This window comes from Camelus bactrianus, chromosome 24 (assembly GCF_048773025.1).
Source record: "Camelus bactrianus isolate YW-2024 breed Bactrian camel chromosome 24, ASM4877302v1, whole genome shotgun sequence".
Taxonomy (NCBI): domain Eukaryota; kingdom Metazoa; phylum Chordata; class Mammalia; order Artiodactyla; family Camelidae; genus Camelus; species Camelus bactrianus.
Window position 1 is genome coordinate 24,963,962 of NC_133562.1, and position 23,431 is coordinate 24,987,392.

The following is a 23,431-nucleotide window of genomic DNA, read 5'->3' on the forward strand; positions in this document are numbered from 1 at the left end:
TAGGTGTTGGTGTTTGTTCTATCAGTTGCATTCACAATGTAGGCTGACAAGGGGAAAAAAAAAAACAAAACAACAACAAGAAAAAAAAATTCAAAGGGAAGGTAGACAGGCCGTGCAAAGGAGAGCTCAATCACAGAAGAGCTGTCTCCAGGAGACCAAAGTCATGCTCTTTAACATTCTAAGTGATTGGTTTGTGCAGTGAACCAAATCTGAGCAGTTCCAATGTTTGAAAATGTAATGACTTACATAGAAATACTAATATACCCTTCAAGGTCATGAAACAGTTCCTTGGCCTTAGGAAACGTGTAACTTCTGTGAGCTCATGTAGGTCAATTTGATGGGCCTCTTATAACCTTAAGATTCATCTTGCTCCTTATCTTTCCTCTGCATGAAAATATGTTAATACCAGCTTTGGAATCAAATCAATTCTTTTCTTTTTAAATCTGCCTTTTTAAAAGTTCCTCTGTATTTGCAGAATTACCAAGGAGTTGTTAAAAATTACCGTATTTTCTACCTCTGCATGAAATTAAGCAAAGACCGAAGTACGAAAAGGTCATCGAAACAAGAGACTATAAAAGAAACCTGAGAATAGCGGTACACTGCTAATGATAGCCTAAAATTTAATTTAAAGTCAGTCCTGAAACTGTGTAATGGTTAAGGATTGAGTTTCTATCCTCATCCACATGTTTAAAGAATCTTCTGTATTGGCTATCTCTAACCAAATTAGTGGGAATGGGAGAGGGCGGGGAACAGCTCACTAAGAATCTACTCATCTATAGTCCTTTTATCTTTTCATTTAGAAGGGTAAGCTACTGAATGTCATATATATAATGCGGTACATAAAATGTGATAAATGCTGCACCTAACACACAAAGTCTACAATAGACCATAGATCTACAAAGGACTGTGATCTATGGATCAGAACTAGCAGAGTTAACATCAACCCAGTTCCTAGCAAACGTTGCTAACTTATGGCCATAGCTATCATTTCAGGCCCAATACCCCCTTTATAAAAGCAAATATTGTGTAGACCCCCTTCCCTTCCAAACGAGGCACTCTATCTTCAACTATAATTTTTAAGTAAATTTAAATCAATTTAGAATAATGGAATATATGTTATTGTACATTCATAACTATACTATATTCCTATTCCTACACCCCTCTTAATTATAATAAGTAAGTTAGGATCAGGGAAAGCAATATGAGAAATTATCCCACACGGGAAGTTCAGGAAAAATGAAAGAGCAAAGGCAGAGATGGACTCTCAGCTACTAGCAGGCCAGTTTTCTCTGTAGACGATCACAGACAAAGGGGGAAAAATACTTAACTGGAGTATGTATAACATGCTAAGATAAATTACAATCTGTCAATGTTGACCAAGAGTGAGGAAGTTTGATATTCCTGTGAATGAGCTATTTATAAACGTACTTATAAACCAATTCAGTGTGTTATGACACGAGTTAAGAGTGCCAATGAAGTGCCCTGGAAACATTTCATCCCAGAGCCAGCCACATGTCCAAAGATGCATTCAGTCTGTGGTGGGAAAGAAAAGTGGGCCGGGGGCTCCAGATGAGGGGAGCCGTGTAGCAACTTGGGGCAAGGACGCAGATGCCAAAGCTGGGCCTGTCCGACAGGGAGCTCAGGAGGGACTCAGCTGCTGCTTTGGGAGGTGGCAGGAGGTGGGGGGAGGGGATAGCCCGACCCTGGCTCCTGAAGCACCCCTCCCCTCCCTTCCTACTTGGGTCCCACACAGCGCCCCTCACTGCATCCTGCCTTGGCCTACCTGTGCCCCACATACACCCCGATGCTTCCCTCCCCGTTGCCTGAGCCCGAGCCTCCCTGCCTGCCTTCGACCATCCCCAGTACCCCCATCGTGCCGTGACCTACCTGCACCTGGGGCTCCATCCTGCTTCCCTGCTGGGGACTGGCCTTCTTGGACATGTGCGTCTCCTGGCAAGCTCTGGAGCCCTGAAGTACCTGAAATAACCTTAAGTTCAGGAAAAGAATAAAGCTCAATGATAAAGAAAATCTCTATCATTTTATTCATTGAATCATGTTGTTTATGTTTACATATAAAGTATGCATATCTGTGTGCATATGCATGGCTATATTTTGGGTTTTTATGTAATAAAATTACATATTAACATTTTATTTCTTTAAAACATTGACGCATTGTGGCAAAACGTTAGCATTTAAAAATCTTTCTTTTCAGAAATCAGATCGTATACAAATGCTTGAAGTTTCTTTTTCACCTTTCCTTTATCCCATTCCCTTCTTTGCATCCAAAGAGGTAACCGTTATCCTGAAGTCAGTGTTGTTTTACTTTCCCAGCTGTTTTTTTTTTTCGCCAGTCCCGCGGCCTGGGGAGGGTGGGGCTCCGGCGAAAGGACGAGGGGCGGGTTCCCCTCCCGATCTCAGAGAAGCTCCCAAAAGGGCAGCGGCGTGCCCACCTGCCGCCACCTCGGGCGGCCGCGAACCATTCAAATCGCCCGCGCCAAGAGGTACCCGGCGCTCGCGATTGGCTGAGCCGGACCAGCGCCCCTGGGCGGGGCCGGCCCCCTCGCAGCGGCCGCGGGTCCCGCCCCCACGCAGGGGCCGCGGGTCCCGCCCCGCTGGTGCGCATGCGCGCAGTCCCCAGAGGAAAGAGTCTGCGCACACCCCCGCCCGGCCTCCGACTCGCGCCGCGGCTCCCTCCCCTGTCCGCGGAGGCTTGTCGGCTCGGCGAGACAGCAAGAGCTGCGGCCGGCAGGGGGCTGTGCGGACCCAAGGCGGCTGCGGTGGCGCCGGCCTGTGGAAAATGCCACCAGGCGGCGCTTCGGTTCGTTGCTCGTGTGACGGCCGTTCCCCGCCCCCCCCATCCCTGAACCCCCTGCGACCGCCGGGGAAGAACCGGCCCGCGCAGTGAGTACCGCACCGAGACGCTTCGGCGGGAACAAGGACGACGGCCGGCTGTGCCGGTTGCGCCCCTGAGGTGAGTGCGGGCTGCGGCGGCGGCGGCGGCGGCGGCGGCGGCGGCGGCGGCGGCAGGGCGCGGGGCGCGGGAAGGACGGGGGTTGCGGCGGCTGCCACCCCGGGTCCCCGCGGCGGAGGGAGGCCGCGCGGGCCTCTGCGGGGCGGGGAGGGCCGGCGCCGTCAGTGTTTAGTCTCAGCTATTCTGATGTCTAGTTTTGTGCCCTTTGCTATGTCCAATCCTATATGAATTTCTGTTTTTATCTGATCGCATGGGACTAGCCCAGTGGTTCTCCAATTGGCTGGACATTCAAATTGCTTGGAAAACTTTTTAAAAACATAGGGGCCTGCAGCCTTCCCCAGACAAGTTAATTCAGAATTTCTGAAGGTGGGGCTGAGGCATTAGTATTTTCTTAAGCTCCCTGTGTGATTATAATGAGTCCAACAATCACTCCCAACTCTAATAAAACGTTCTGACATTTTATAAAACTTGCCGATTGAGAACCTCAGCATGTGTTTCAAATGAGTTCAGAGGAGAGAGTTTCCAGTGTTAGGTGTTGGTGTTTGTTCTATCAGTTGCATTCACAATGTAGGCTGACAAGGGGAAAAAAAAAACAAAACAACAACAAGAAAAAAAAATTCAAAGGGAAGGTAGACAGGCCGTGCAAAGGAGAGCTCAATCACAGAAGAGCTGTCTCCAGGAGACCAAAGTCATGCTCTTTAACATTCTAAGTGATTGGTTTGTGCAGTGAACCAAATCTGAGCAGTTCCAATGTTTGAAAATGTAATGACTTACATAGAAATACTAATATACCCTTCAAGGTCATGAAACAGTTCCTTGGCCTTAGGAAACGTGTAACTTCTGTGAGCTCATGTAGGTCAATTTGATGGGCCTCTTATAACCTTAAGATTCATCTTGCTCCTTATCTTTCCTCTGCATGAAAATATGTTAATACCAGCTTTGGAATCAAATCAATTCTTTTCTTTTTAAATCTGCCTTTTTAAAAGTTCCTCTGTATTTGCAGAATTACCAAGGAGTTGTTAAAAATTACCGTATTTTCTACCTCTGCATGAAATTAAGCAAAGACCGAAGTACGAAAAGGTCATCGAAACAAGAGACTATAAAAGAAACCTGAGAATAGCGGTACACTGCTAATGATAGCCTAAAATTTAATTTAAAGTCAGTCCTGAAACTGTGTAATGGTTAAGGATTGAGTTTCTATCCTCATCCACATGTTTAAAGAATCTTCTGTATTGGCTATCTCTAACCAAATTAGTGGGAATGGGAGAGGGCGGGGAACAGCTCACTAAGAATCTACTCATCTATAGTCCTTTTATCTTTTCATTTAGAAGGGTAAGCTACTGAATGTCATATATATAATGCGGTACATAAAATGTGATAAATGCTGCACCTAACACACAAAGTCTACAATAGACCATAGATCTACAAAGGACTGTGATCTATGGATCAGAACTAGCAGAGTTAACATCAACCCAGTTCCTAGCAAACGTTGCTAACTTATGGCCATAGCTATCATTTCAGGCCCAATACCCCCTTTATAAAAGCAAATATTGTGTAGACCCCCTTCCCTTCCAAACGAGGCACTCTATCTTCAACTATAATTTTTAAGTAAATTTAAATCAATTTAGAATAATGGAATATATGTTATTGTACATTCATAACTATACTATATTCCTATTCCTACACCCCTCTTAATTATAATAAGTAAGTTAGGATCAGGGAAAGCAATATGAGAAATTATCCCACACGGGAAGTTCAGGAAAAATGAAAGAGCAAAGGCAGAGATGGACTCTCAGCTACTAGCAGGCCAGTTTTCTCTGTAGACGATCACAGACAAAGGGGGAAAAATACTTAACTGGAGTATGTATAACATGCTAAGATAAATTACAATCTGTCAATGTTGACCAAGAGTGAGGAAGTTTGATATTCCTGTGAATGAGCTATTTATAAACGTACTTATAAACCAATTCAGTGTGTTATGACACGAGTTAAGAGTGCCAATGAAGTGCCCTGGAAACATTTCATCCCAGAGCCAGCCACATGTCCAAAGATGCATTCAGTCTGTGGTGGGAAAGAAAAGTGGGCCGGGGGCTCCAGATGAGGGGAGCCGTGTAGCAACTTGGGGCAAGGACGCAGATGCCAAAGCTGGGCCTGTCCGACAGGGAGCTCAGGAGGGACTCAGCTGCTGCTTTGGGAGGTGGCAGGAGGTGGGGGGAGGGGATAGCCCGACCCTGGCTCCTGAAGCACCCCTCCCCTCCCTTCCTACTTGGGTCCCACACAGCGCCCCTCACTGCATCCTGCCTTGGCCTACCTGTGCCCCACATACACCCCGATGCTTCCCTCCCCGTTGCCTGAGCCCGAGCCTCCCTGCCTGCCTTCGACCATCCCCAGTACCCCCATCGTGCCGTGACCTACCTGCACCTGGGGCTCCATCCTGCTTCCCTGCTGGGGACTGGCCTTCTTGGACATGTGCGTCTCCTGGCAAGCTCTGGAGCCCTGAAGTACCTGAAATAACCTTAAGTTCAGGAAAAGAATAAAGCTCAATGATAAAGAAAATCTCTATCATTTTATTCATTGAATCATGTTGTTTATGTTTACATATAAAGTATGCATATCTGTGTGCATATGCATGGCTATATTTTGGGTTTTTATGTAATAAAATTACATATTAACATTTTATTTCTTTAAAACATTGACGCATTGTGGCAAAACGTTAGCATTTAAAAATCTTTCTTTTCAGAAATCAGATCGTATACAAATGCTTGAAGTTTCTTTTTCACCTTTCCTTTATCCCATTCCCTTCTTTGCATCCAAAGAGGTAACCGTTATCCTGAAGTCAGTGTTGTTTTACTTTCCCAGCTGTTTTTTTTTTTCGCCAGTCCCGCGGCCTGGGGAGGGTGGGGCTCCGGCGAAAGGACGAGGGGCGGGTTCCCCTCCCGATCTCAGAGAAGCTCCCAAAAGGGCAGCGGCCTGCCCACCTGCCGCCACCTCCGGCGGCCGCGAACCATTCAAATCGCCCGCGCCAAGAGGTACCCGGCGCTCGCGATTGGCTGAGCCGGACCAGCGCCCCTGGGCGGGGCCGGCCCCCTCGCAGCGGCCGCGGGTCCCGCCCCCACGCAGGGGCCGCGGGTCCCGCCCCGCTGGTGCGCATGCGCGCAGTCCCCAGAGGAAAGAGTCTGCGCACACCCCCGCCCGGCCTCCGACTCGCGCCGCGGCTCCCTCCCCTGTCCGCGGAGGCTTGTCGGCTCGGCGAGACAGCAAGAGCTGCGGCCGTCAGGGGGCTGTGCGGACACAAGGCGGCTGCGGTGGCGCCGGCCTGTGGAAAATGCCACCAGGCGGCGCTTCGGTTCGTTGCTCGTGTGACGGCCGTTCCCCGCCCCCCCATCCCTGAACCCCCTGCGACCGCCGGGGAAGAACCGGCCCGCGCAGTGAGTACCGCACCGAGACGCTTCGGCGGGAACGAGGCCGACGGCCGGCTGTGCCGGTTGCGCCCCTGAGGTGAGTGCGGGCTGCGGCGGCGGCGGCGGCGGCGGCGGCGGCGGCGGCGGCAGGGCGCGGGGCGCGGGAAGGACGGGGGTTGCGGCGGCTGCCACCCCGGGTCCCCGCGGCGGAGGGAGGCCGCGCGGGCCTCTGCGGGGCGGGGAGGGCCGGCGCCGTCAGTGTTTAGTCTCAGCTATTCTGATGTCTAGTTTTGTGCCCTTTGCTATGTCCAATCCTATATGAATTTCTGTTTTTATCTGATCGCATGGGACTAGCCCAGTGGTTCTCCAATTGGCTGGACATTCAAATTGCTTGGAAAACTTTTTAAAAACATAGGGGCCTGCAGCCTTCCCCAGACAAGTTAATTCAGAATTTCTGAAGGTGGGGCTGAGGCATTAGTATTTTCTTAAGCTCCCTGTGTGATTATTATGAGTCCAACAATCACTCCCAACTCTAATAAAACGTTCTGACATTTTATAAAACTTGCCGATTGAGAACCTCAGCATGTGTTTCAAATGAGTTCAGAGGAGAGAGTTTCCAGTGTTAGGTGTTGGTGTTTGTTCTATCAGTTGCATTCACAATGTAGGCTGACAAGGGGAAAAAAAAAAAAACCAACAAACAAAAAAAAAAAAACAAGAAAAAAAAATTCACAGGGAAGGTAGACAGGCCGTGCAAACGAGAGCTCAGTCACAGAAGAGCTGTCTCCAGGAGACCAAAGTCATGCTCTTTCACATTCTAAGTGATTGGTTTGTGCAGTGAACCAAATCTGAGCAGTTCCAATGTTTGAAAATGTAATGACTTGAATAGAAATACTAATAAACCCTTCAAGGTCATGAAAGAGTTCCTTGGCCTTAGGAAACGTGTAACTTCTGTGAGCTCATGTAGGTCAATTTGATGGGCCTCTTATAACCTTAAGATTCATCTTGCTCCTTATCTTTCCTCTGCATTAAAATATGTTAATACCAGCTTTGGAATCAAATCAATTCTTTTCTTTTTAAATCTGCCTTTTTAAAAGTTCCTTTGTATTTGCAGAATTACCAAGGGTTTGTTAAAAATTACCATATTTTCTACCTCTGCATGAAATTAAGCAAAGACCGAAGTACGAAAAGGTCATCGAAACAAGAGACTATAAAATTAACCTGAGAATAGCGGTACATTGCTAATGATAGCCTAAAATTTAATTTAAAGCCAGTCCTGAAAATGTGTAATGGTTAAGGATTGAGTTTCTATCCTCATCCACATGTTTAAAGAATCTTCTGTATTGGCTATCTCTAACCAAATTAGTGGGAATGGGAGAGGGCGGGGATCAACTCACTAAGAATCTACTCATCTATAGTCCTTTTATCTTTTCATTTAGAAGGGTAAGCTACTGAATGTCATATATATAATGCGGTACATAAAATGTGATAAATGCTGCACCTAACACACAAAGTCTACAACAGACCATAGATCTACAAAGGACTGTGATCTATGGATCAGAAGTAGCAGAGTTAACATCAACCCAGTTCCTAGCAAACGTTGCTAACTTATGGCCATAGCTATCATTTCAGACCCAGTAGCTCTCCATTCCCTTGCTTAGCCCTGGAAACTACCATTCTACTTTCTGTCTGTATGATTTGACTGTTTTAGGCACCTCATATGCATGGAATCATACAATATTTGTCCTTCTGCTTTATTTCACTTAGCACAGTGCCTTTAACACCTGTCCATGTTGTAGCATGTGTCATAATTTCATTCCTTTCTCAGACTGTATAATAACACTCTACTATATATAATACCACATTTTGCTTATCCAGTCATGTATAGATGGACATTATTTTCATCTTTTGTTTATTATAAATAATGGTGCCATGAAGATTGGTGTACAGATACCTGTTCAAGTCTCTATTTCCAATGCTTTTGTTTACATATGAGAGGTGGAATTACTGAATCATATGGTAATCGTGTGTTTAATTTTTTGAGGATATAAATATTTTAAAATTTTATATTTCAAGTGTTTCTTAGTCTTTAAAAGTAAAATGAATTTTGGGGTGTTGACTTTATACCCTGTGATACTGTTAAATTCACTCACTAGTCCTAACATTTTATAGATTCCTTTGGATTTTCTACACAGAGAGTCATCATCTTTGAAGAAAACAGTTTAACTTCATCTTTGATAATATTAATGCCTTTTTTTCTTTTTGCCTTATTTCATTGGTTCAGACCTCCAGTGCCATATTGAATAGAAATGGTGAGAGTGGATATCCTTGTTAAATTCTTAGCCTTGGGGGAAGGAATGTAATATTTCACTATTAAATGTTACCTTACCTGTAGAATTTTTTTAAAGCTACCTTTGTCTGATTGAGAGAATACTCTAATATTTCTAGTTTTCTAAGGAGTTTTAAAAATATCATGAATGGATATTAAATTCAGTAAATTCTTAGTGGTTTTTGATGATCTGAATATAATAATTGAATGTTATTTGTTCAACAAATATTTATTATCTACTAGCCAGTATACAGAAGTAAACGAAATGTACAAAATCACTACCCTCTTGGAACTTATGTTAAAATATATAGGGATAAAGTATAAACAACAAAAAAATAGATATTATATATTATACTAGAAGGTGGTAGTTGCTGTAAGGAAAACAATTAAACAAGGAAAGGGGATGGGGTGTCATGGTTAGAGGAAGCAGTTGCAATTTTAAACTAGAGTGGTCAGAGAAGGACGTACTGAGTGAGTAAGTATTTGAGCTGAAGGTGGTGAGTGAGGAAGTCCTGCAGATAGCCTGGAAAGGTCTGGATGATATCTGGGAAAAAGGGTGTTCTTGTCAAGGGGAACAGTAAGTGCAGAGTGTAAAGGCAGAACTCCACTTTGTGTGTTTGGGGGCAGCAAGAAAGGTGGTGTGGCTGGAGGGGAGCAAGTGGTGGGTGACAAAACAGTGCTGAGAGTAGCAGTAGCAGTAATGGAAATAATGCTAGTGATAACAGAGCCCGATACCCGTTGTCTAACAGCTGCCTTCTGCCAGACACTGTCCCAAGTTCATGAAACAGTAACAGCAAGAGATGAGGTCAGAGAAGTAAGTGAGATACATGGGACAAGTCACTCTTGTTGGCCAGAGTAAGAACTTGGGATTCTGAATGATGTGGAGCCACTTTTAGGTTTTGAGCAGATAAATGTTGATCTAACTTAAGCATTAGTAGAAGTGCTGAGGCTGCTGTGCTGACAGTAGATGAGGGTTGAACCAGCAAGGCCAGTGAGGAAGCTGTTGTGATAATCTGCACAGTCCCTGGTGGTTTGGAGGTGGTGAGCAGGTGTTGGGATCTGGATCCGGTTTAAGGAGAGAATGGGCAAGATTCTCTGTTGGATTGGAAGTGGGTGAAGGAGAAGGAACATACAAGAATGACTCTGAGGTTTTGGCTGAGGGGCCAAATGTGGAGTTTGAGGTGGAGTGGAGTAGGTTTATCTGAGTGGGGTGAGAACTAGATTTTGACATGGTAAATCTATTCTTTTGCTAAATTTTCAACTATGCTATGAGAAGGAACCATGGAAAGTTAGAAAAATAGGTTAAAAGTAATGGTGTTTAAATTCAGCACTTTTGAAAAAAAAAGTCTTTAGATGGATCGTTTCTTTAGGAATCCAGGTTTGACCTTAGGATATTGGCTGCAACTTTTCCCCCCTCTGTTTCCTATGGCAGCTGCTTACTATTCTAATATTAAGTTTATAACTTGCAGATTCAGAGATCTGAATTTCACAAACAAGTATCCTTTAAAAGGGTTTGGAGATTGATACCAGACTGCCAATGTTTTATTTTTCCAACTCCTTTTTTACTAAAAGTTTTATTTGATCTCAACCTCATGTCATGAAAGGAAGGTTTTTTTGTTTGTTTGTTTGTTTGTTTTTTTCCCCCCACCAAAAACTAAAAGACAACAATGGAAGGACAAAGTGTCATACAGCCATTTAACTTTTGTGACTTCTCTTCAACCATATACGTTCAAAAGTACACGCCTTAAAGAGTGTGGGACAGTCTGTCAGCTGTTTTGGTTCCACTTACTGAGCACGTACTCTGGACTGATGAAGGCATGGAAGGTGTGGATCTTCCCTTCTCCTAGCAGGTCTGGGTGTGTAGCGAATCTTCTGTTCCCCTGAGTCTACAGCCCCATGTCCCTCAGCTATGTGCCATTCAGGTCTTTAAGAGGTTTGTTTTTAAAAACATCATGACACTTAAAGGGAGCCCAATTATTTCATCAGATACACTCAACCATAGGATTAGCAATCTATTCCATGCTGTAGGAAAATTAGGCTGTGATTGGCTTGGACTTCATTTGTGTACCTTCATAAGAAATTTTGAAGGATAATTTTGGCTGTATGCAACTTTTCCAATAAGGAATCACTTTACTCCATCTTAACATATTGTTGCACTGTGGTCTCAGAACAAAGGATAACCCTTTACATAGACTATTTTAGCCTATGGATAAATGCGTTTTGTTGCCCTTATTTTTCTTATTTTGTTGTAGATGGGTCAAATTTTCATTAGAGATATTCATCAATTCTCAGACCTGCAACTGAAAATCAGTAATTCAAGGAAGTGGATTAGTTTTCATGAATGAAAACACTTGGGATCTGGATGGAGAGAGTTATTTCCTAACCCAAAGTCACAGATAGTGGAAGTATCATCTCCAGCCTCCCTGGTGTTCTTCAGAAGTAGAGTTGAAAGATCTGATGTGTCAGGGCCGGGCCCAGAGCCAGGCACATAGTGGGGGAAAAACAAATGTTAATTCCTTTCTCCAGCTTTATCATCCTTCCCAACTTTATCCCATTTCTAAATGTCACAGTTGGGATTTTTAGCCCTGGCTAGATCAAGAGATGTCAGATGGTAGAGACAGCTGAGTCTTGAGACAAAGCTGAGGTCTCTTTGAGGTATCAGAGTGGAGGACAGGCAAGTTCAATTTCTGGAAGGTGAGTTGAGCTGGTGTCCTGAGGCATAAAGGCAAAAGGCAAAAGGCAAGAAAAGTATAAACGATGGGTGGTTGTTGATATTAGGGAAGAATTGGCTATCAGGAAACTGTAGGCCCTGCCTGAAGGCTGTAGAGAAGAAGCCATGGGCTGAACTGATAAACAAGCTGTGAGAAATGTCAGGTAGCTGGCTGGATAAGAGATGGCCTACTCAGTGTGTCCAGCTTGGACGGCTGGCTAGCCAATGACGGGTAAGATCCTCAGAGGAGGACAACCTAAGACAGGCACAGCCGGCTGGACCACAGATGGCCTACTCAGTGTGTCCAGCGTGGACGGATGGCTAGCCAATGACGGGTAATATCCTCAGAGGAGGACAACCTACGGCAGGCACAGCCGGCTGGACCACAGATGGCCTACTCATTGTGTCCAGCATGGATGGATGGCTAGCCAATGACAGGTAAGATCCTCAGAGGAGGACAACCTAAGACAGGCACAGCCGGCTGGACGAAAAATGGCCTTCTCAGTGTGTCCAGCATGGACAGCTGGCTAGCCAATGACGGGTAAGATCCTCAGAGGAGGACAACCTAAGACAGGCACAGCCGGCTGGACAAGAGATGGCGTACTCACTGTGTCCAGCATGGACGGCTGGCTAGCCAATGACGGGGAAGATCCTCAGAGGAGGACAACCTAAGACAGGCACAGCCGGCTGGACAAGAGATGGTGTACTCAATGTGTCCAGCATGGACGGCTGGATAGCCAATGACGGGTAACATCCTCAGAGGAGGACAACCTAAGACAGGCACAGCCGGCTGGACCACAGATGGCGTACACAATGTGTCCAGTATGGACGGCTGGGTAGCCAACGACGGGTAAGCTCCAGGGAATCTCTGGAGCCCTGAAGTACCTGAAATAACCGTAAGTTCAGGAAAAGAATAAAGATCAATAATAAAATCTCTATCATTTTATTCATTGAATCATGTTGTTTATGTTTACATATAAAATATGCATATCTGTGTGCATATGCATGGCTATATTTTGGGTTGTTATGTAATAAAATTACATATTAACATTTTATTTCTTTAAAACATTGACGCATTGTGGCAAAACGTTAGCATTTAAAAATCTTTCTTTTCAGAAATCAGATCGAATCAAATGCTTGAAGTTTCTTTTTCACCTTTCCTTTATCCCATTCCCTTCTTTGCATCCAAAGAGGTAACCGTTATCCTGAAGTCAGTGTTGTTTTACTTTCCCAGCTGTTTTTTTTTTTTCGCCAGTCCCGCGGCCTGGGGAGGGTGGGGCTCCGGCGAAAGGACGAGGGGCGGGTTCCCCTCCCGATCTCAGAGAAGCTCCCAAAAGGGCAGCGGCGTGCCCACCTGCCGCCACCTCGGGCGGCCGCGAACCATTCAAATCGCCCGCGCCAAGAGGTACCCGGCGCTCGCGATTGGCTGAGCCGGACCAGCGCCCCTGGGCGGGGCCGGCCCCCTCGCAGCGGCCGCGGGTCCCGCCCCCACGCAGGGGCCGCGGGTCCCGCCCCGCTGGTGCGCATGCGCGCAGTCCCCAGAGGAAAGAGTCTGCGCACACCCCCGCCCGGCCTCCGACTCGCGCCGCGGCTCCCTCCCCTGTCCGCGGAGGCTTGTCGGCTCGGCGAGACAGCAAGAGCTGCGGCCGGCAGGGGGCTGTGCGGACCCAAGGCGGCTGCGGTGGCGCCGGCCTGTGGAAAATGCCACCAGGCGGCGCTTCGGTTCGTTGCTCGTGTGACGGCCGTTCCCCGCCCCCCCATCCCTGAACCCCCTGCGACCGCCGGGGAAGAACCGGCCCGCGCAGTGAGTACCGCACCGAGACGCTTCGGCGGGAACGAGGCCGACGGCCGGCTGTGCCGGTTGCGCCCCTGAGGTGAGTGCGGGCTGCGGCGGCGGCGGCGGCGGCGGCGGCGGCGGCGGCGGCGGCGGCGGCGGCGGCGGCGGCAGGGCGCGGCGCGCGGGAAGGACGGGGGTTGCGGCGGCTGCCACCCCGGGTCCCCGCGGCGGAGGGAGGCCGCGCGGGCCTCTGCGGGGCGGGGAGGGCCGGCGCCGTCAGTGTTTAGTCTCAGCTATTCTGATGTCTAGTTTTGTGCCCTTTGCTATGTCCAATCCTATATGAATTTCTGTTTTTATCTGATCGCATGGGACTAGCCCAGTGGTTCTCCAATTGGCTGGACATTCAAATTGCTTGGAAAACTTTTTAAAAACATAGGGGCCTGCAGCCTTCCCCAGACAAGTTAATTCAGAATTTCTGAAGGTGGGGCTGAGGCATTAGTATTTTCTTAAGCTCCCTGTGTGATTATAATGAGTCCAACAATCACTCCCAACTCTAATAAAACGTTCTGACATTTTATAAAACTTGCCGATTGAGAACCTCAGCATGTGTTTCAAATGAGTTCAGAGGAGAGAGTTTCCAGTGTTAGGTGTTGGTGTTTGTTCTATCAGTTGCATTCACAATGTAGGCTGACAAGGGGAAAAAAAAAAAACAACAACAACAAGAAAAAAAAATTCAAAGGGAAGGTAGACAGGCCGTGCAAAGGAGAGCTCAATCACAGAAGAGCTGTCTCCAGGAGACCAAAGTCATGCTCTTTAACATTCTAAGTGATTGGTTTGTGCAGTGAACCAAATCTGAGCAGTTCCAATGTTTGAAAATGTAATGACTTACATAGAAATACTAATATACCCTTCAAGGTCATGAAACAGTTCCTTGGCCTTAGGAAACGTGTAACTTCTGTGAGCTCATGTAGGTCAATTTGATGGGCCTCTTATAACCTTAAGATTCATCTTGCTCCTTATCTTTCCTCTGCATGAAAATATGTTAATACCAGCTTTGGAATCAAATCAATTCTTTTCTTTTTAAATCTGCCTTTTTAAAAGTTCCTCTGTATTTGCAGAATTACCAAGGAGTTGTTAAAAATTACCGTATTTTCTACCTCTGCATGAAATTAAGCAAAGACCGAAGTACGAAAAGGTCATCGAAACAAGAGACTATAAAAGAAACCTGAGAATAGCGGTACACTGCTAATGATAGCCTAAAATTTAATTTAAAGTCAGTCCTGAAACTGTGTAATGGTTAAGGATTGAGTTTCTATCCTCATCCACATGTTTAAAGAATCTTCTGTATTGGCTATCTCTAACCAAATTAGTGGGAATGGGAGAGGGCGGGGAACAGCTCACTAAGAATCTACTCATCTATAGTCCTTTTATCTTTTCATTTAGAAGGGTAAGCTACTGAATGTCATATATATAATGCGGTACATAAAATGTGATAAATGCTGCACCTAACACACAAAGTCTACAATAGACCATAGATCTACAAAGGACTGTGATCTATGGATCAGAACTAGCAGAGTTAACATCAACCCAGTTCCTAGCAAACGTTGCTAACTTATGGCCATAGCTATCATTTCAGGCCCAATACCCCCGTTATAAAAGCAAATATTCTGTAGACCCCCTTCCCTTCCAAACGAGGCACTCTATCTTCAACTATAATTTTTAAGTAAATTTAAATCAATTTAGAATAATGGAATATATGTTATTGTACATTCATAACTATACTATATTCCTATTCCTACACCCCTCTTAATTATAATAAGTAAGTTAGGATCAGGGAAAGCAATATGAGAAATTATCCCACACGGGAAGTTCAGGAAAAATGAAAGAGCAAAGGCAGAGATGGACTCTCAGCTACTAGCAGGCCAGTTTTCTCTGTAGACGATCACAGACAAAGGGGGAAAAATACTTAACTGGAGTATGTATAACATGCTAAGATAAATTACAATCTGTCAATGTTGACCAAGAGTGAGGAAGTTTGATATTCCTGTGAATGAGCTATTTATAAACGTACTTATAAACCAATTCAGTGTGTTATGACACGAGTTAAGAGTGCCAATGAAGTGCCCTGGAAACATTTCATCCCAGAGCCAGCCACATGTCCAAAGATGCATTCAGTCTGTGGTGGGAAAGAAAAGTGGGCCGGGGGCTCCAGATGAGGGGAGCCGTGTAGCAACTTGGGGCAAGGACGCAGATGCCAAAGCTGGGCCTGTCCGACAGGGAGCTCAGGAGGGACTCAGCTGCTGCTTTGGGAGGTGGCAGGAGGTGGGGGGAGGGGATAGCCCGACCCTGGCTCCTGAAGCACCCCTCCCCTCCCTTCCTACTTGGGTCCCACACAGCGCCCCTCACTGCATCCTGCCTTGGCCTACCTGTGCCCCACATACACCCCGATGCTTCCCTCCCCGTTGCCTGAGCCCGAGCCTCCCTGCCTGCCTTCGACCATCCCCAGTACCCCCATCGTGCCGTGACCTACCTGCACCTGGGGCTCCATCCTGCTTCCCTGCTGGGGACTGGCCTTCTTGGACATGTGCGTCTCCTGGCAAGCTCTGGAGCCCTGAAGTACCTGAAATAACCTTAAGTTCAGGAAAAGAATAAAGCTCAATGATAAAGAAAATCTCTATCATTTTATTCATTGAATCATGTTGTTTATGTTTACATATAAAGTATGCATATCTGTGTGCATATGCATGGCTATATTTTGGGTTTTTATGTAATAAAATTACATATTAACATTTTATTTCTTTAAAACATTGACGCATTGTGGCAAAACGTTAGCATTTAAAAATCTTTCTTTTCAGAAATCAGATCGTATAAAAATGCTTGAAGTTTCTTTTTCACCTTTCCTTTATCCCATTCCCTTCTTTGCATCCAAAGAGGTAACCGTTATCCTGAAGTCAGTGTTGTTTTACTTTCCCAGCTGTTTTTTTTTTTTCGCCAGTCCCGCGGCCTGGGGAGGGTGGGGCTCCGGCGAAAGGACGAGGGGCGGGTTCCCCTCCCGATCTCAGAGAAGCTCCCAAAAGGGCAGCGGCGTGCCCACCTGCCGCCACCTCGGGCGGCCGCGAACCATTCAAATCGCCCGCGCCAAGAGGTACCCGGCGCTCGCGATTGGCTGAGCCGGACCAGCGCCCCTGGGCGGGGCCGGCCCCCTCGCAGCGGCCGCGGGTCCCGCCCCCACGCAGGGGCCGCGGGTCCCGCCCCGCGGGTGCGCATGCGCGCAGTCCCCAGAGGAAAGAGTCTGCGCACACCCCCGCCCGGCCTCCGACTCGCGCCGCGGCTCCCTCCCCTGTCCGCGGAGGCTTGTCGGCTCGGCGAGACAGCAAGAGCTGCGGCCGGCAGGGGGCTGTGCGGACCCAAGGCGGCTGCGGTGGCGCCGGCCTGTGGAAAATGCCACCAGGCGGCGCTTCGGTTCGTTGCTCGTGTGACGGCCGTTCCCCGCCCCCCCCATCCCTGAACCCCCTGCGACCGCCGGGGAAGAACCGGCCCGCGCAGTGAGTACCGCACCGAGACGCTTCGGCGGGAACGAGGCCGACGGCCGGCTGTGCCGGTTGCGCCCCTGAGGTGAGTGCGGGCTGCGGCGGCGGCGGCGGCGGCGGCGGCGGCGGCAGCGGCGGCTGGGCGCGGGGCGCGGGAAGGACGGGGTTTGCGGCGGCTGCCACCCCGGGTCCCCGCGGCGGAGGGAGGCCGCGCGGGCCTCTGCGGGGCGGGGAGGGCCGGCGCCGTCAGTGTTTAGTCTCAGCTATTCTGATGTCTAGTTTTGTGCCCTTTGCTATGTCCAATCCTATATGAATTTCTGTTTTTATCTGATCGCATGGGACTAGCCCAGTGGTTCTCCAATTGGCTGGACATTCAAATTGCTTGGAAAACTTTTTAAAAACATAGGGGCCTGCAGCCTTCCCCAGACAAGTTAATTCAGAATTTCTGAAGGTGGGGCTGAGGCATTAGTATTTTCTTAAGCTCCCTGTGTGATTATAATGAGTCCAACAATCACTCCCAACTCTAATAAAACGTTCTGACATTTTATAAAACTTGCCGATTGAGAACCTCAGCATGTGTTTCAAATGAGTTCAGAGGAGAGAGTTTCCACTGTTAGGTGTTGGTGTTTGTTCTATCAGTTGCATTCACAATGTAGGCTGACAAGGGGAAAAAAAAAAACAAAACAACAACAAGAAAAAAAAATTCAAAGGGAAGGTAGACAGGCCGTGCAAAGGAGAGCTCAATCACAGAAGAGCTGTCTCCAGGAGACCAAAGTCATGCTCTTTAACATTCTAAGTGATTGGTTTGTGCAGTGAACCAAATCTGAGCAGTTCCAATGTTTGAAAATGTAATGACTTACATAGAAATACTAATATACCCTTCAAGGTCATGAAACAGTTCCTTGGCCTTAGGAAACGTGTAACTTCTGTGAGCTCATGTAGGTCAATTTGATGGGCCTCTTATAACCTTAAGATTCATCTTGCTCCTTATCTTTCCTCTGCATGAAAATATGTTAATACCAGCTTTGGAATCAAATCAATTCTTTTCTTTTTAAATCTGCCTTTTTAAAAGTTCCTCTGTATTTGCAGAATTACCAAGGAGTTGTTAAAAATTACCGTATTTTCTACCTCTGCATGAAATTAAGCAAAGACCGAAGTACGAAAAGGTCATCGAAACAAGAGACTATAAAAGAAACCTGAGAATAGCGGTACACTGCTAATGATAGCCTAAAATTTAATTTAAAGTCAGTCCTGAAACTGTGTAATGGTTAAGGATTGAGTTTCTATCCTCATCCACATGTTTAAAGAATCTTCTGTATTGGCTATCTCTAACCAAATTAGTGGGAATGGGAGAGGGCGGGGAACAGCTCACTAAGAATCTACTCATCTATAGTCCTTTTATCTTTTCATTTAGAAGGGTAAGCTACTGAATGTCATATATATAATGCGGTACATAAAATGTGATAAATGCTGCACCTAACACACAAAGTCTACAATAGACCATAGATCTACAAAGGACTGTGATCTATGGATCAGAACTAGCAGAGTTAACATCAACCCAGTTCCTAGCAAACGTTGCTAACTTATGGCCATAGCTATCATTTCAGGCCCAATACCCCCGTTATAAAAGCAAATATTCTGTAGACCCCCTTCCCTTCCAAACGAGGCACTCTATCTTCAACTATAATTTTTAAGTAAATTTAAATCAATTTAGAATAATGGAATATATGTTATTGTACATTCATAACTATACTATATTCCTATTCCTACACCCCTCTTAATTATAATAAGTAAGTTAGGATCAGGGAAAGCAATATGAGAAATTATCCCACACGGGAAGTTCAGGAAAAATGAAAGAGCAAAGGCAGAGATGGACTCTCAGCTACTAGCAGGCCAGTTTTCTCTGTAGACGATCACAGACAAAGGGGGAAAAATACTTAACTGGAGTATGTATAACATGCTAAGATAAATTACAATCTGTCAATGTTGACCAAGAGTGAGGAAGTTTGATATTCCTGTGAATGAGCTATTTATAAACGTACTTATAAACCAATTCAGTGTGTTATGACACGAGTTAAGAGTGCCAATGAAGTGCCCTGGAAACATTTCATCCCAGAGCCAGCCACATGTCCAAAGATGCATTCAGTCTGTGGTGGGAAAGAAAAGTGGGCCGGGGGCTCCAGATGAGGGGAGCCGTGTAGCAACTTGGGGCAAGGACGCAGATGCCAAAGCTGGGCCTGTCCGACAGGGAGCTCAGGAGGGACTCAGCTGCTGCTTTGGGAGGTGGCAGGAGGTGGGGGGAGGGGATAGCCCGACCCTGGCTCCTGAAGCACCCCTCCCCTCCCTTCCTACTTGGGTCCCACACAGCGCCCCTCACTGCATCCTGCCTTGGCCTACCTGTGCCCCACATACACCCCGATGCTTCCCTCCCCGTTGCCTGAGCCCGAGCCTCCCTGCCTGCCTTCGACCATCCCCAGTACCCCCATCGTGCCGTGACCTACCTGCACCTGGGGCTCCATCCTGCTTCCCTGCTGGGGACTGGCCTTCTTGGACATGTGCGTCTCCTGGCAAGCTCTGGAGCCCTGAAGTACCTGAAATAACCTTAAGTTCAGGAAAAGAATAAAGCTCAATGATAAAGAAAATCTCTATCATTTTATTCATTGAATCATGTTGTTTATGTTTACATATAAAGTATGCATATCTGTGTGCATATGCATGGCTATATTTTGGGTTTTTATGTAATAAAATTACATATTAACATTTTATTTCTTTAAAACATTGACGCATTGTGGCAAAACGTTAGCATTTAAAAATCTTTCTTTTCAGAAATCAGATCGTATACAAATGCTTGAAGTTTCTTTTTCACCTTTCCTTTATCCCATTCCCTTCTTTGCATCCAAAGAGGTAACCGTTATCCTGAAGTCAGTGTTGTTTTACTTTCCCAGCTGTTTTTTTTTTTTCGCCAGTCCCGCGGCCTGGGGAGGGTGGGGCTCCGGCGAAAGGACGAGGGGCGGGTTCCCCTCCCGATCTCAGAGAAGCTCCCAAAAGGGCAGCGGCGTGCCCACCTGCCGCCACCTCGGGCGGCCGCGAACCATTCAAATCGCCCGCGCCAAGAGGTACCCGGCGCTCGCGATTGGCTGAGCCGGACCAGCGCCCCTGGGCGGGGCCGGCCCCCTCGCAGCGGCCGCGGGTCCCGCCCCCACGCAGGGGCCGCGGGTCCCGCCCCGCTGGTGCGCATGCGCGCAGTCCCCAGAGGAAAGAGTCTGCGCACACCCCCGCCCGGCCTCCGACTCGCGCCGCGGCTCCCTCCCCTGTCCGCGGAGGCTTGTCGGCTCGGCGAGACAGCAAGAGCTGCGGCCGGCAGGGGGCTGTGCGGACCCAAGGCGGCTGCGGTGGCGCCGGCCTGTGGAAAATGCCACCAGGCGGCGCTTCGGTTCGTTGCTCGTGTGACGGCCGTTCCCCGCCCCCCCCATCCCTGAACCCCCTGCGACCGCCGGGGAAGAACCGGCCCGCGCAGTGAGTACCGCACCGAGACGCTTCGGCGGGAACGAGGCCGACGGCCGGCTGTGCCGGTTGCGCCCCTGAGGTGAGTGCGGGCTGCGGCGGCGGCGGCGGCGGCGGCGGCGGCGGCGGCAGCGGCGGCTGGGCGCGGGGCGCGGGAAGGACGGGGTTTGCGGCGGCTGCCACCCCGGGTCCCCGCGGCGGAGGGAGGCCGCGCGGGCCTCTGCGGGGCGGGGAGGGCCGGCGCCGTCAGTGTTTAGTCTCAGCTATTCTGATGTCTAGTTTTGTGCCCTTTGCTATGTCCAATCCTATATGAATTTCTGTTTTTATCTGATCGCATGGGACTAGCCCAGTGGTTCTCCAATTGGCTGGACATTCAAATTGCTTGGAAAACTTTTTAAAAACATAGGGGCCTGCAGCCTTCCCCAGACAAGTTAATTCAGAATTTCTGAAGGTGGGGCTGAGGCATTAGTATTTTCTTAAGCTCCCTGTGTGATTATTATGAGTCCAACAATCACTCCCAACTCTAATAAAACGTTCTGACATTTTATAAAACTTGCCGATTGAGAACCTCAGCATGTGTTTCAAATGAGTTCAGAGGAGAGAGTTTCCAGTGTTAGGTGTTGGTGTTTGTTCTATCAGTTGCATTCACAATGTAGGCTGACAAGGGGAAAAAAAAAACAAAACAACAACAAGAAAAAAAAATTCAAAGGGAAGGTAGACAGGCCGTGCAAAGGAGAGCTCAATCACAGAAGAGCTGTCTCCAGGAGACCAAAGTCATGCTCTTTCACATTCTAAGTGATTGGTTTGTGCAGTGAACCAAATCTGAGCAGTTCCAATGTTTGAAAATGTAATGACTTACATAGAAATACTAATATACCCTTCAAGGTCATGAAACAGTTCCTTGGCCTTAGGAAACGTGTAACTTCTGTGAGCTCATGTAGGTCAATTTGATGGGCCTCTTATAACCTTAAGATTCATCTTGCTCCTTATCTTTCCTCTGCATTAAAATATGTTAATACCAGCTTTGGAATCAAATCAATTCTTTTCTTTTTAAATCTGCCTTTTTAAAAGTTCCTCTGTATTTGCAGAATTACCAAGGAGTTGTTAAAAATTACCGTATTTTCTACCTCTGCATGAAATTAAGCAAAGACCGAAGTACGAAAAGGTCATCGAAACAAGAGACTATAAAAGAAACCTGAGAATAGCGGTACACTGCTAATGATAGCCTAAAATTTAATTTAAAGTCAGTCCTGAAACTGTGTAATGGTTAAGGATTGAGTTTCTATCCTCATCCACATGTTTAAAGAATCTTCTGTATTGGCTATCTCTAACCAAATTAGTGGGAATGGGAGAGGGCGGGGAACAGCTCACTAAGAATCTACTCATCTATAGTCCTTTTATCTTTTCATTTAGAAGGGTAAGCTACTGAATGTCATATATATAATGCGGTACATAAAATGTGATAAATGCTGCACCTAACACACAAAGTCTACAATAGACCATAGATCTACAAAGGACTGTGATCTATGGATCAGAACTAGCAGAGTTAACATCAACCCAGTTCCTAGCAAACGTTGCTAACTTATGGCCATAGCTATCATTTCAGGCCCAATACCCCCGTTATAAAAGCAAATATTCTGTAGACCCCCTTCCCTTCCAAACGAGGCACTCTATCTTCAACTATAATTTTTAAGTAAATTTAAATCAATTTAGAATAATGGAATATATGTTATTGTACATTCATAACTATACTATATTCCTATTCCTACACCCCTCTTAATTATAATAAGTAAGTTAGGATCAGGGAAAGCAATATGAGAAATTATCCCACACGGGAAGTTCAGGAAAAATGAAAGAGCAAAGGCAGAGATGGACTCTCAGCTACTAGCAGGCCAGTTTTCTCTGTAGACGATCACAGACAAAGGGGGAAAAATACTTAACTGGAGTATGTATAACATGCTAAGATAAATTACAATCTGTCAATGTTGACCAAGAGTGAGGAAGTTTGATATTCCTGTGAATGAGCTATTTATAAACGTACTTATAAACCAATTCAGTGTGTTATGACACGAGTTAAGAGTGCCAATGAAGTGCCCTGGAAACATTTCATCCCAGAGCCAGCCACATGTCCAAAGATGCATTCAGTCTGTGGTGGGAAAGAAAAGTGGGCCGGGGGCTCCAGATGAGGGGAGCCGTGTAGCAACTTGGGGCAAGGACGCAGATGCCAAAGCTGGGCCTGTCCGACAGGGAGCTCAGGAGGGACTCAGCTGCTGCTTTGGGAGGTGGCAGGAGGTGGGGGGAGGGGATAGCCCGACCCTGGCTCCTGAAGCACCCCTCCCCTCCCTTCCTACTTGGGTCCCACACAGCGCCCCTCACTGCATCCTGCCTTGGCCTACCTGTGCCCCACATACACCCCGATGCTTCCCTCCCCGTTGCCTGAGCCCGAGCCTCCCTGCCTGCCTTCGACCATCCCCAGTACCCCCATCGTGCCGTGACCTACCTGCACCTGGGGCTCCATCCTGCTTCCCTGCTGGGGACTGGCCTTCTTGGACATGTGCGTCTCCTGGCAAGCTCTGGAGCCCTGAAGTACCTGAAATAACCTTAAGTTCAGGAAAAGAATAAAGCTCAATGATAAAGAAAATCTCTATCATTTTATTCATTGAATCATGTTGTTTATGTTTACATATAAAGTATGCATATCTGTGTGCATATGCATGGCTATATTTTGGGTTTTTATGTAATAAAATTACATATTAACATTTTATTTCTTTAAAACATTGACGCATTGTGGCAAAACGTTAGCATTTAAAAATCTTTCTTTTCAGAAATCAGATCGTATACAAATGCTTGAAGTTTCTTTTTCACCTTTCCTTTATCCCATTCCCTTCTTTGCATCCAAAGAGGTAACCGTTATCCTGAAGTCAGTGTTGTTTTACTTTCCCAGCTGTTTTTTTTTTTCGCCAGTCCCGCGGCCTGGGGAGGGTGGGGCTCCGGCGAAAGGACGAGGGGCGGGTTCCCCTCCCGATCTCAGAGAAGCTCCCAAAAGGGCAGCGGCGTGCCCACCTGCCGCCACCTCGGGCGGCCGCGAACCATTCAAATCGCCCGCGCCAAGAGGTACCCGGCGCTCGCGATTGGCTGAGCCGGACCAGCGCCCCTGGGCGGGGCCGGCCCCCTCGCAGCGGCCGCGGGTCCCGCCCCCACGCAGGGGCCGC